We start from the raw sequence: 11,311 nt of genomic DNA on the forward strand, positions 1-11,311 counted from the left end.
AGTCAGCCTCACTTATATCTCAAAGATGTCGCCTGCCAACCAGAAGCTGCCAGGACCTGAAAGAGACCAGGATTGGGAACTGAGTAACTTTGGTGTATGAAGCCCCTGCCACTCCTTCCCCCCAAACAAAGACATATTTATTCATTCATTAAAAACATGGATACTGGCGGGGTAGGGGGTGGGGCGCTTGGCTGGTTCAGTCGGAAAAGCATGTGACTCTTGATCTCAGGGTTGTGAGTTGGGCGGGATGTTGGGTGTTGAGATTACTTAAATAAACACTAAAAAAATAATAATAAAATAAGAAGCATGGATACTGGAGCCAGACTGTCTGGGTCTGCATCCTGGTTCTACCACTTACTAGCTGTACAATGTTGGACAAGTTAACTAACTTCTCTGTGCCTCAGTTTTCCTTATCTGTAAAATGAGTTAAGATTTGTAGCTTGCCTAGAGCAGTGCATGGCACATAATAAGCATTATGTGAGTGATTCTTAAAATCTCTTCAATTGAGAGGTTATTGAATATCTACTATGTCACAGCCTTATTTGTTAAATAAATACTAGCTAATATTTATCGAGTAATTACTATGCACATACATTACACATAAAGCCTTTTAAACACCTCCTAACAACCATACTATTATTTTCCATTTTATGATGTGTGAATGGAGAGACGAGAGGTCAGTAACTTGCCCAAGGGTCATGCGGCCAACAAGTATCAGAGCAGGACAGGACCTCATGCTGCCCAATGTCAGGAGCTCTGCATTTAGCTTCGTGTGGGCCAATTGGTGAAACAGACAAACAAGCAGGTGAGCAATTCTAAACAGGGTTGCCATGGAAGAGGCAAAGCAGGGGAAATTCTGTAGGCACTGGTGTAGAGGTCAGGGAGGACTTCCTGGAGGAAGGGACATGTAAAGGAAGACAAAAAGGAAAAGCAGGAGCTAGCTGGGCAAGTCAGGTAGGGTGAAGAGGCAGGTATGTTCAGGGCAGGCATTACTGAGCATCTGAGACGCAGACAGCACCTAGGTTGGATGGGGGATAGATGGGGTGGGGGTGGGGGCTGGCTGGCTGGACCCTGCAGAGCTTTGTAGGCTGGACTCAGTAGTGCCAACTGAGTGACAGTGAGGGCAATGAGGAGCCACAGGATAGTTCTGAGGTTGGCTGTGACATCATCAGTTGATAATCACTCCCTGTGGATTCGTTTGGGAAAGAGATGTCCCAACTTCCCTGTTTCCCTTAGTGTGGAAAGTTCTTCTTGTTGTCTAGCCTTAATGTCACATGTTAGTAGTTTCTTATAGGCGGGGCTGGGTAGGTGATGACAGGTTCTGGGATTGAGACTGCCAAGAAAACTGTAGGGAGCGGGGACATGCTGGTTGTACCACCACTGCCAGCCTTTAGCCTCATTGTGTGCCTTTCAACACTCCCTGACTCTGCTTCTCCCTTTTTCCAAAAGGCTTCCATCACATCCTGCTTTAGAGTCAGACCCCAGGAAAAGGCATAGAGAACAGTGTAGGGAGAACACAAACTGTGGAGTTTGAAGATTCAGCTTCAACTCCCAGCTCAAACAGCTCTGTAAGGGGTTACTCTGACCCTCAGTTTCCTCATCTGTGAGCTGAGAATAAGAATTCCTGCCCTGTACTCTTCCAGAGAGAGGTGTGGAATCAGTAAGTGAAAGCAGCTGGACAATTCTAAATACTGAGAAAGAAGGGCTTATGTAGAGTAGAACACCTTCATAATAATAAGTAATTACAGCTCCCATTTACTGAACACTCGCCATGTGCCGACACTCACCTGTGTGTTTTACATATGGTAACTATTTGAATCCTCCCACAACCCTAGGAAGTATTGCATCTCTATTAACTAGTCCATTTTATAGACGGAGAAACTGAGACTCAGAGAGGTTAAGGAATCTTCATAAGTCACACAGCCAGAAATGTAGAGCTGAGATTCAAACCCAGGCTGTGGGACGTGGGATTCTTAACTCCCTTTACAGCATGCAGTTCAAATGTGGAGGGATATCTGAGGTCCAGAGAGGGCGTATGATTTGCTGGAGGTCACCCAGTAAGTTCATGAGAAAAGCCAGTCTCCCTCATCCCGCATGGCTCTTGTAGGCTCTGTTGCCAGACTTCTCCTTGGCTGGGGCCTGGAGGGGGCGGTGCATCCCAAGCTTGGGAAGTGTGCCTATAAATGGCAGTGGAACCTCGGAGCTCCTTCCCAGGGGCAGTTGAGGATGAGGAACCGTGGCTCTTTCCTCACATGCTCCAAGTGGCCTGAGTTTGCAGGAACCTGGGGTTACTGGCTTTGGAGAACACACTGGGGGGCCGGGGGCTATCACCCAGGATGCCTGCTTACTGATTGGAAAACTGCTTTTGTGCTACCCTTTCCTCTATGGGCCTCAGTTGTCCCATCTGTATCATGGGTATATAATAATAATGGAGCTTACAATGCACTCACTTTCTCCGTGATACCACGAGGAGGGTACTCTTACTGTGAGGCTGGAGAGGTTCAGGGATTTGCCTAAGGTCATAGAGCCTGCAGAATCCACTGGTGGAAATGGGGTTTGAACCCAGTGGCTTTGAACCTGGGTGGTCTTGGCTCCATAGTTCCAAACTCTTAACTCTGTGTCACTGATTCATAGATTTAAGACCCTTTCCCCATCTGTTCCTTCTGGGATTCTGGAACCCAGTGGGACAAGCCTGGGATTGAGCAAGAGGCAGGCAGCCCCTCAGGGTCTTTGTTCAAACTCTTCTCACTTTGAACACTCCCAGGGAAGGGGTGGGCCTCACTTCTTGTTCCTGGACACCCTCGCCAGCTCACTCTCTAGTTTTTTCTTTCTGCTGTAAGGTAAAGGGGAGGGTCCCTGGGGCTCCACACTGTGTATGTGTGTGCATGCATGTGTGTATATGTGCGCCCCTCTGTGCAAGTTGGGGTGTATAGGTGGGTAGGGGAGGGCTCCAGCCAGCTCTGTCCTATTCATAGGTCCCTCTCATACATTCCTCTTCAGATTTGAACTCAGATATCTTTCTTTGCTCCCATGGGCTCTGGAGGCAGGGATTTCCTTATTCCTTGGCACATCCTTGTTTCCATTTCATGGACTTACTCTCTCTCTCCTATGATGAGCCCAGGCCAGCAAAGAAGGAGGGCGACAGACGCTGAAGCCTGAGCTTTCTCCAAAGCATTTTGTCTCAGGACACCTGGGTGGCTCAGTTGGTTAAGCATCTGACTTGAGCTCAGGTCATGATCTCACGGTTTGTGAGTTCGAGCCCTGCGCCAGGCTCTGTGCTGACAGCTCAGAGCCCGGCGCCTGCTTCAGATTCTCTGTCTCCCTCTCTCTCTGCCCCTCCCCTGCTCACTCTCTGCCTCTCTCTCAAAAGTAAATAAACATTGAAAAAAATTTAAAACAAAAGCATTTTGCCTCAATAGCCCACCTCTACCCCACTCCAACCCCATTCTTGAAAAGTGGCTTCTGATGGTCCCATCCCAGATCCACTAATGCAGAACACTCAATGGCCCTGGCTCCTACCCCTGGGGTCCTGGCAGCCTCTGAATCGCCTGGCACGGGGGCTCAGGGCCAGTCTTCGTGCACTGGGCTGGGAGGCAGGAGGCCTGGGTTCTGTGTGCATTCCTTTCCCAAGTCTCTTTGACCTCAGCAAGCCTCTTCCCACCCCAGCCCTGTATCTGGGTTCTCTCATCTGTACACCGAAGGGTACAGGTTTCCTTCTCTTAAAGTGCTGAGCTCCTGGGTCTGTGGTCCTCAGACCATCTCCCTGTTATCTACAGCCTCCTCCCATTTCTCTCCACTTTCTCTTGGACCTCCCCGGACAGGTGGAGAAGCTGAGGACAAAGGGTTAGATGAAACCGGTGTAGGTGCTCTCTCCCTCTCTTGTCCTTAAAGAATAAAGGCACATACCTGGTGTCCAGGGCGGGCAGGCGGCTGTGTTCACTCCTGACTCCTGGGGCCAAGACTGCTCAAGGGGGAGGTGCAGTTCACCTTCAGACCTGCCCGAAGAGCAACTGGCCCTCCCACCCTCCCTCCCTCTTCCCCTCCAGGCCCTACACGTGGCTGATAGCCCACAAGCCCCACCCTCCCATGTTTGGACGAGCTCTGGTAGGGGCTGGCACCGGCACAGGGGAAGGGAAGCAATGGGTGGCGGCCTGGCCTGGCTGTTGCTGGAGGCTGTGTGTGTGTGGGTGTGTGGGTGTGTGTGGGTGTGCACGCACGTGTACATGCGTGTGTATATGTCCCAAGCTCCTTGCTTGCCTGCCCGCCCCCCTGCCCCTTGTCCACGTACCATGTGGTTAGTGGAGCCCTGCTTATTAGGGACAAGCTCTACCTGTTAGGGACAGGGTCTTTTTAGGACTAAAGCATGCTGTGGGCACTCCTCCTCCCATCTGGCAGTGGGAAAGGGACGGTGGGTTGGCAGAACTTGCAGAAAGTGAAGTCCTTGCTTTCGGGAAAGCAGGATGCCAGTGGAAAATGACCCTTGCCCTATACTATCCAGGGTAGGTCACACTGTGGCCAGCACAGGGTAGGGGCGCACTGGAACTAAGACTGGGCAGAGTTCTTATATTTTCTTTTTTGTTTCCTTCTTAGCCTGGGAATGGGGCTCCTGACGCAAGGGGAGGAGGCTCTGAGTGTCTGGAGGACTTTGAGAAGGGGCTTGTAGCCTTGGTTCTCTTCATTTGTTCCCTCAGGGGCTACCTTTCTGCACGGCCCGGTCCGTGCCCCAGGGTGGAAGTTCCATGCAGGGGTGATGGCACAAGACGTCAAGTCTAAACATGTCCTCTCTGTGGCCCCAATGCCCTCCTCGTTCTGTGCCAGGGGCCCCAGAGAGTTTTGAGGAGGCATCCAGTCCTGGTGGGGGTGGGTAATGGTGGCAGAGCCGAACCAGGTCTGCCACGAGGGAGATCGTAAAGTCTCTATTTCGGGGACTCATGGTGATCCCAGCAGAGGTTAGTCTCAGGGATGGGTGGGCGGGCTGCTCCGTGTCCCCATTACTTTCAGTGCAAAGGCTTCTGACCTTAAAGTATTGATGCCTTGTGGCTTTGTGGAGGAATGATGAACCAGGGTCGTGGGAGGCCAGGGAGCAAAACTGTGCAAAGTTATAAAAAGGTGTTCCCTCCTGATGGTCGCATTAAAAGGCGTCTCTGGATATCCATGCCGCCCAGCTGGCACATGGCTTGGTGAGCAGTTCTGTCTTTGAATGAAGAAAATGGGGTGGATGCAAGCTGCAAGCTACAAGCCGGGGTGCACTGCACACAGTGGCCTTACCCACTGCAGCAGCTCAGGGAGTGGGGGGTAGGGGGTAGGTGGGAGAGTGGGGTGGTGTAGGGGAGGGCAGAGGGACAGCTGCTGAGTATCTGGTGTGGAAGGGGCAGGTCACAGGGAGGTGACTGCTTTGGGCCAGGATTGTGGTGGTTCTGGCACTAGCCCTGGCTGCCTCCCTGGAGGCTGGCACAGAGGATGGCCTTTATGGCAATTCTTTCAGGGCTGGGAGGCCCTCCAGCCTTATGACTCTGTGCCTCAGGTTATAGTCTTTCTTGGAAGGCGGGCTTTTTTGGTTTACATTGGCCACTTCCTGCACCTTAAGCCAGTCCTGGGAACACTGATTCTGGTCTTAGTGGCCTTACAGACCTTGCCTACCAATCCCCATGCCACCCTGCCTCTCCCCCACACCTCTCACTTCTCCTCTCTCTCCCTCCTCTTCCCTCCCCCTGACATGACCAGTCTCCCCAGGGGTCAGGACAGCATTCCCTTCTGCATCTATGGATATGTTGTGTGATTTTTCTTCTATAGGTTGTTTTTTGTTTTGTTTCGCTTTTAATGTTTTATTTTTGAGACAGCAGGGGGAGGGGCAGAAGGAGAGGGGGACAGAGGATCTGAAGTGGGCTCTGTGCTGACAGCAGCTAGCCGATGTGGGGCTCGAACCCACGAACCCTGAGATTGGACGCTCAATCAACTGAGCCACCTAGGTGCCCCTTTTCCATAGCTTGTTGATGCGATGAAGTAGGTTAATTGATTTTTGAAAACTCAGAAGATGCATTTTTCTGTAGTTCTTACCCTCCTTTGCCTGGAGTCCTGGTTAGGCACCAGGTTCTGTCAATCCAATGGACTTGGGGACATGGCTTGTTGCTACTGGTCAGCACGGCTGTGGAGATGCTGGGATATGAGGGCAGCTTTCTAGCCTCCAGTGTCCAGCTCTGTGGGTGTGGAGAGGCTGTTGCTGAAAACAGCTTCCTGATCCTGAATCAGTTAAATGATGGCTCTTGAAGTCATTGGACACTGGGTGGATCCTGATTCTTTACATTCCTGCAGGTGCTAGAGAGGGGCTCCCGCCGTGGGTCGCATGTTTTTCTGGGAGCCATTCCCGCAGGTGTAGCCTGTTCCTCTAGCCTTTCGATGATTTTGTGAGCACGGAATGCACAAAATTCTTTTCTGCTCAAATTCACTAGCGTGGTTTCTGTTTCATGCCCGGGACTGATACGTGACTGATATGGGGCTGGCGGGGGTGGGAGTGGGGTAGGGTATGTGGGCTGGGCCTAAGCAGCCTGGCTTTTCTGTTGTTGGCAGTGGAGACATAGAGGATGCTTTTAGGCAGAGTAGGACCGGGGAAGGAATAGCATGAACATATTTGTGCTATAGAAAGATCTTTGCCTCAGGGAGTTGCCGAGCCCCTGAAAGCATAGCAGAGGCACAGGCCTTTTCTCTGGAACTCTCTCTTCTTTGGTGTTAAGACAGATGCAAAAGATGTTGGGGAGGGATGTTCTTTGCTGTAGGGGCGCAGAGAGACCTGGGTGGTTAGCCTGCTGAACATTCTAGGCTTTATTGCAGCATGCAAGACTAAAATTAATAGCAAGAGAGCTTTCTAACAGAGACAATGGTGAGAATTTTGGTAACTAAAAACTAGGTTCTGCATCGAGGTACAGAGAGAGCAGAGCAGGTAAAAGACCAGACCTGGCCCTGGGGAGGCCTGAATTTATGCCTAGTCTCCATTGCCACCTTGCTGTGATGCTCCAGGAAAGATAGTTATCCTCTCAGGGCCTCTGGATTCCTTATGAGCAGGAGGAAAGTTTTGTTTTCCTTGCCCTGTTGCAGTAGGAGGGGTGAGGAACAGAGGTGTGAGGTCCTTAATTGGGGGGAGGGCATTCTGTCCTTACAAAGGGGCTGCCTTCAGGCAGTAGAGTTTTCTCTGGGTCTTATTCTTCTGTTCTTCTGACTCTTTAACTACAAAATGTGCATGCCTGAAATTCCACCTGCAGGCCAGGGGAGGCCCAATCCAGGAACATTGTTGTTAGAATACCCCTACCCAGGACAAAGGGCACCCTAGGCTATCTCTAATGCCAGAGCCAGAGGGGTCCCTGGCACTGGAGATGTCTTTGAATCAAACTTTATAATCCATTTATCCCATCAGTAAAAAATATTGAGCAGGCACCCCCCCCACAGCTATTAGTTTACAAATTATATACATAGAACGTTATCTACATGAAATATATATATAAATATATATTAGTATGTATGTTACATAAGTATATGTACATTACAAAATGTTCATATGTGCATTATGTACCTTATGTGCATTATCCATCTAGGTACAAATTAGCTATAATGTACATTATGTATATCATAAAACCATATAAATAGAAATGATAAATAGAAATGAAAATACAATAAATAAAAACCAAGTTTTAAAGTAATTTTTAAGGCCTTTCATTTAATCATGGTATAAAATCCCTTTTTGCTTTCAGTGAGAACACAACCACTGAATATGCCTCTTTATTTTTTGAAAGGCCTGATTTAACACTTCGTAGAGCAATGACTTGAATGTCTGGCCCTAAATTCGGTTTATTTCATATTCAGCTTTTAAGGCTGTCACGGCTGGAAAGGAGGCCTCATGGAGATACCTAGATCCAGATGGACGAGGTGCATTGTGGGCTCAGCTCATTAAGTCATGACATTCATGTTTCAATTTTCAGTGCCATCCACCAATTATGCAAAGGTTTTTGTTCAAAATTGACTTTCAAATTTCCATCCTCTCTCATGTCAATCACTTGTTCTTGCAAAGAAATTGGAATGTGTTGAATTTTAATACTTTCAGCAAATGGATTTAAAACCCACTCAAACTCTCATTTGGAAGATTTTTTTTTCTTTTTTTACTTTAGAGAGAGAGAGTGAGTGAGCGGGGGAGAGGGGCAGAAGGAGAAAGAGAGAATCCCAAACGGGCTTCATGCTTAGCTCGGAGTGCAGCACAGGCTCAGTCCCATGACCCTGGGATCATGGCTTGAGCTGAAATCAAGAGATGGCCCCGCATTTGGAAGATTCTTAACCAAATTAAAAAACTTTTTTTTTAAAGGGTGGATTTGAAAGATCTTGGGAACACACAAGGTTCTCAGCCACCAAATCTTATAACAATGGGAAAACTTTCAAACTTTATTTCTAAATGCTCTATATACTGTTTTCCTTCCAAAGAAGTTACTTCCTCAACAACTGTTTAAACTTTGCCTTTATCCTGCTGAAAGGGATTTCATTTTTGGAAATCTCAACAGACAACCTTTGTTTATTTTCTTCATGAAATGTCACATGAGGATTAAGGGGAAAGTGCTGCTATTTTCCTGCTGTATCTTTGCAGAAATCTTTTTAGGCCACTTGTTCTTTCTTTAGGAGGGTTACTTGAGTTTGAATCAGACATTACGATCTGCAAATTCCACTGACCTGGGCACAGGTAAGCAGCGGTGTTTCACAGTCTGTTGTAAAGCAAACAACAAAATGAGCATGTCACTCTCAAGGTGTTTGCTTGAGGGGACAGCTCCAGCATTGACCAGTGTGGGCGACATGATTGGCCAAGAAGGGGTATGTAACATCCATATGTTAAATATTATTAGAGCTGAATTCCCTTCTTACTTTTAGGTGGAAATACCTGTACATACATGTACCTTGAATTCTAAAATTCTTCTTTTCACATGCCAATGGATCATTCTGTGTTACCCTAGGGGTGTGTGCACTTTGCTTTGAAGGTCAGATCTCAGTGCACTGATGGGTCACCAAGGCTCAGAGAGGGACAGGGTGGATAGAAGTGGCTTAAGGGCCCATGGCAAGTGGTGAAAGATCCAGTCTGAAACTCAGGTCCTTGCCTTCTCGGGCTCTCTCCTGATACCAACAAGGGCAAGTGAGGTCAGTGCAGGCTGGTCAGTGCAGCACCCATCCCCACTGCACGGGGTTCGGGAACCCCAGGAATACCTACCCTCTTGGGCCCCAGGGCCAGCACTTTGGCATTTTCTCTACCTTGTGTTCTCTGGAGAGCAGCAGTGGGTGGGCCCTGAGCACAGGTGTGAACATGCTTCTTGTTAGAATACCCTTTTCCTGTCCATCCTTTCCTCTCTTATGGCAGAGCCTGGATCATTCTGATCAAGGATAAGTTGTGTGGCCTCTCTGGACCGAATAATTTATACTTGGCTTTGGAACATAATTTGTGGATTCTTATACCTTAACCAGAGTTAAATTTGAAAAGAAAAGCAGTTACCTGAATCCAAGAACAGGCAGGCTGGGCGGGCCTTGCTTGGATGTTTGGATCCCTGGCTAGCTCGAGCGAGGAGGAAGGTGCTGGGTGATTCTGTATAGCCCTAGGCCCACAGTGAGCTCACTGGATGAGCAAGGCTTTCTGCAGAGCCTAGTAAGTGACTAAAAGCACACATTGTGCTCTCACACCTCCCTGCCCCCACCCCTGCGAGCAAGCCCACCCCCATCTTCACTTCTTGAGCTCAGCTCTGTTGTCATGCACCTGGTGGCCCTTTGCACACAGCACGCTGGAGCCACGTGTGGCCAAAGAGCATGGCATCCATGGCAACACCCATGTTGTCTCTTCCCTAGATTCAGATTCCTTTTCCTCCTGGGCACACAGTGAGACTGCATTTCCCGGCCTCCCCTGCAGCTAAACAGGGCCATGGACTGAGTTCTGGCCAGTGGAATGTGGTCAAAGATATGTCAACCATGTCTTATCCTGGTCTGACCCCTGAAAAATTCACCTTGGCTCACTCTCTTCCCTGTCCAATGGTTGAACATGAAGGATCCAGAGGAAGATGAGAAGGCCTTCACTAGAGTGGGGTGGAAGGGTCCCGGTCCCCACAGAGCTGTGAGGAGCAGAGCCCAACAAACCCGCTGCACCTGTGTGAGAAACAAATCTTTATATGTGAAGCCACCAAAATGTTGCAGGGAGTACAGCAGTGGCAGCCTGATTAACACAGTGTCTGATCCCAGATGGGAAGTTGGGGGGCTTGAATTCTTTAAGATTTTGTGAGACAATATTGTATAGGACTTACAATTTAGACTCTGGAGTTGCACTTCCAATTTCCCCCAATGATGAGCCATGTGACTCTGGAAAAATTGATAAATGTCCCTGAACCCCAGTTTTCTGGGGTGTTTAAAAGGTATGTGTAATGATTCCTGATTTTCCCACACTAAACATATATAAATGGGAATTATTATTAAGTTCATTGATCCTGGTGGACTTGGCATCCTCCAAAGCGGGGATTCATCTCTCTGGATCCCTGCTGGGCCTTGTACAGGTTGCTCCTGGCCTCGTGGGTGGAGAGAGCTCAGAGCTCTCTGCCGTAACCCAAGGCAGACTGGGATATGCCACAGAAGAGTGGTACAAGCAAGGTGCTCCCTGGGGGAGATTAATTTTTTCTGAGGTGCAGGCCGAAGGCTTCATGGAGGAGGCAGCATTTTAGTAGGTCCTTGAAGGAGAAAGGATAACATTACATGGTTGCTCAAGGTAAGTAAAGCTCCCATAAGTTAAGTCTTGAGGTAAAGAGAACTGGACCCATCTGGCTGGAGCAGTTGCCCCCTAACATTTCTAAGACCTGGGGAAAGATTACAAATAGAGGCAATGGTAGGCAGAATCCTAAAATGCCACCCTCTACTTACTCAATTACATATTAATCTAGGTATGCTATGGAGAGATTTTTGTAGATATAAAGTTCCAAGTTGGTTGGCCTTAAAATATGGAGGTGAATTAGAGGGACCTGACCTAATCAGAGAAGTCTTTTATAAGAAGAGAGTTTTCTCCCATCTGGTAGCAGAACAGGAAGTAATAGAGATTCAAAGCATGATGAGAAGGATTTGACTCCAGGGACCCTCAGTTGACAGCCAGCAAGGAAATGGGGACCTCAGTCTTACAACCACATGGAACTGGATTCTGCCAACAATCTGAGTGAGTCTGTAAGCGGATTCTTCCCCATAACCTCCAGACAAGAGCCCAGCCCGGCTGACCCTTTGGTTTCATCCTTGTAGGAACTCAAGCAGAGAACCCAGTCAAGTC

Source organism: Suricata suricatta, chromosome 17 (genome assembly GCF_006229205.1).
Source record: "Suricata suricatta isolate VVHF042 chromosome 17, meerkat_22Aug2017_6uvM2_HiC, whole genome shotgun sequence".
NCBI classification, from domain to species: Eukaryota; Metazoa; Chordata; class Mammalia; order Carnivora; family Herpestidae; genus Suricata; species Suricata suricatta.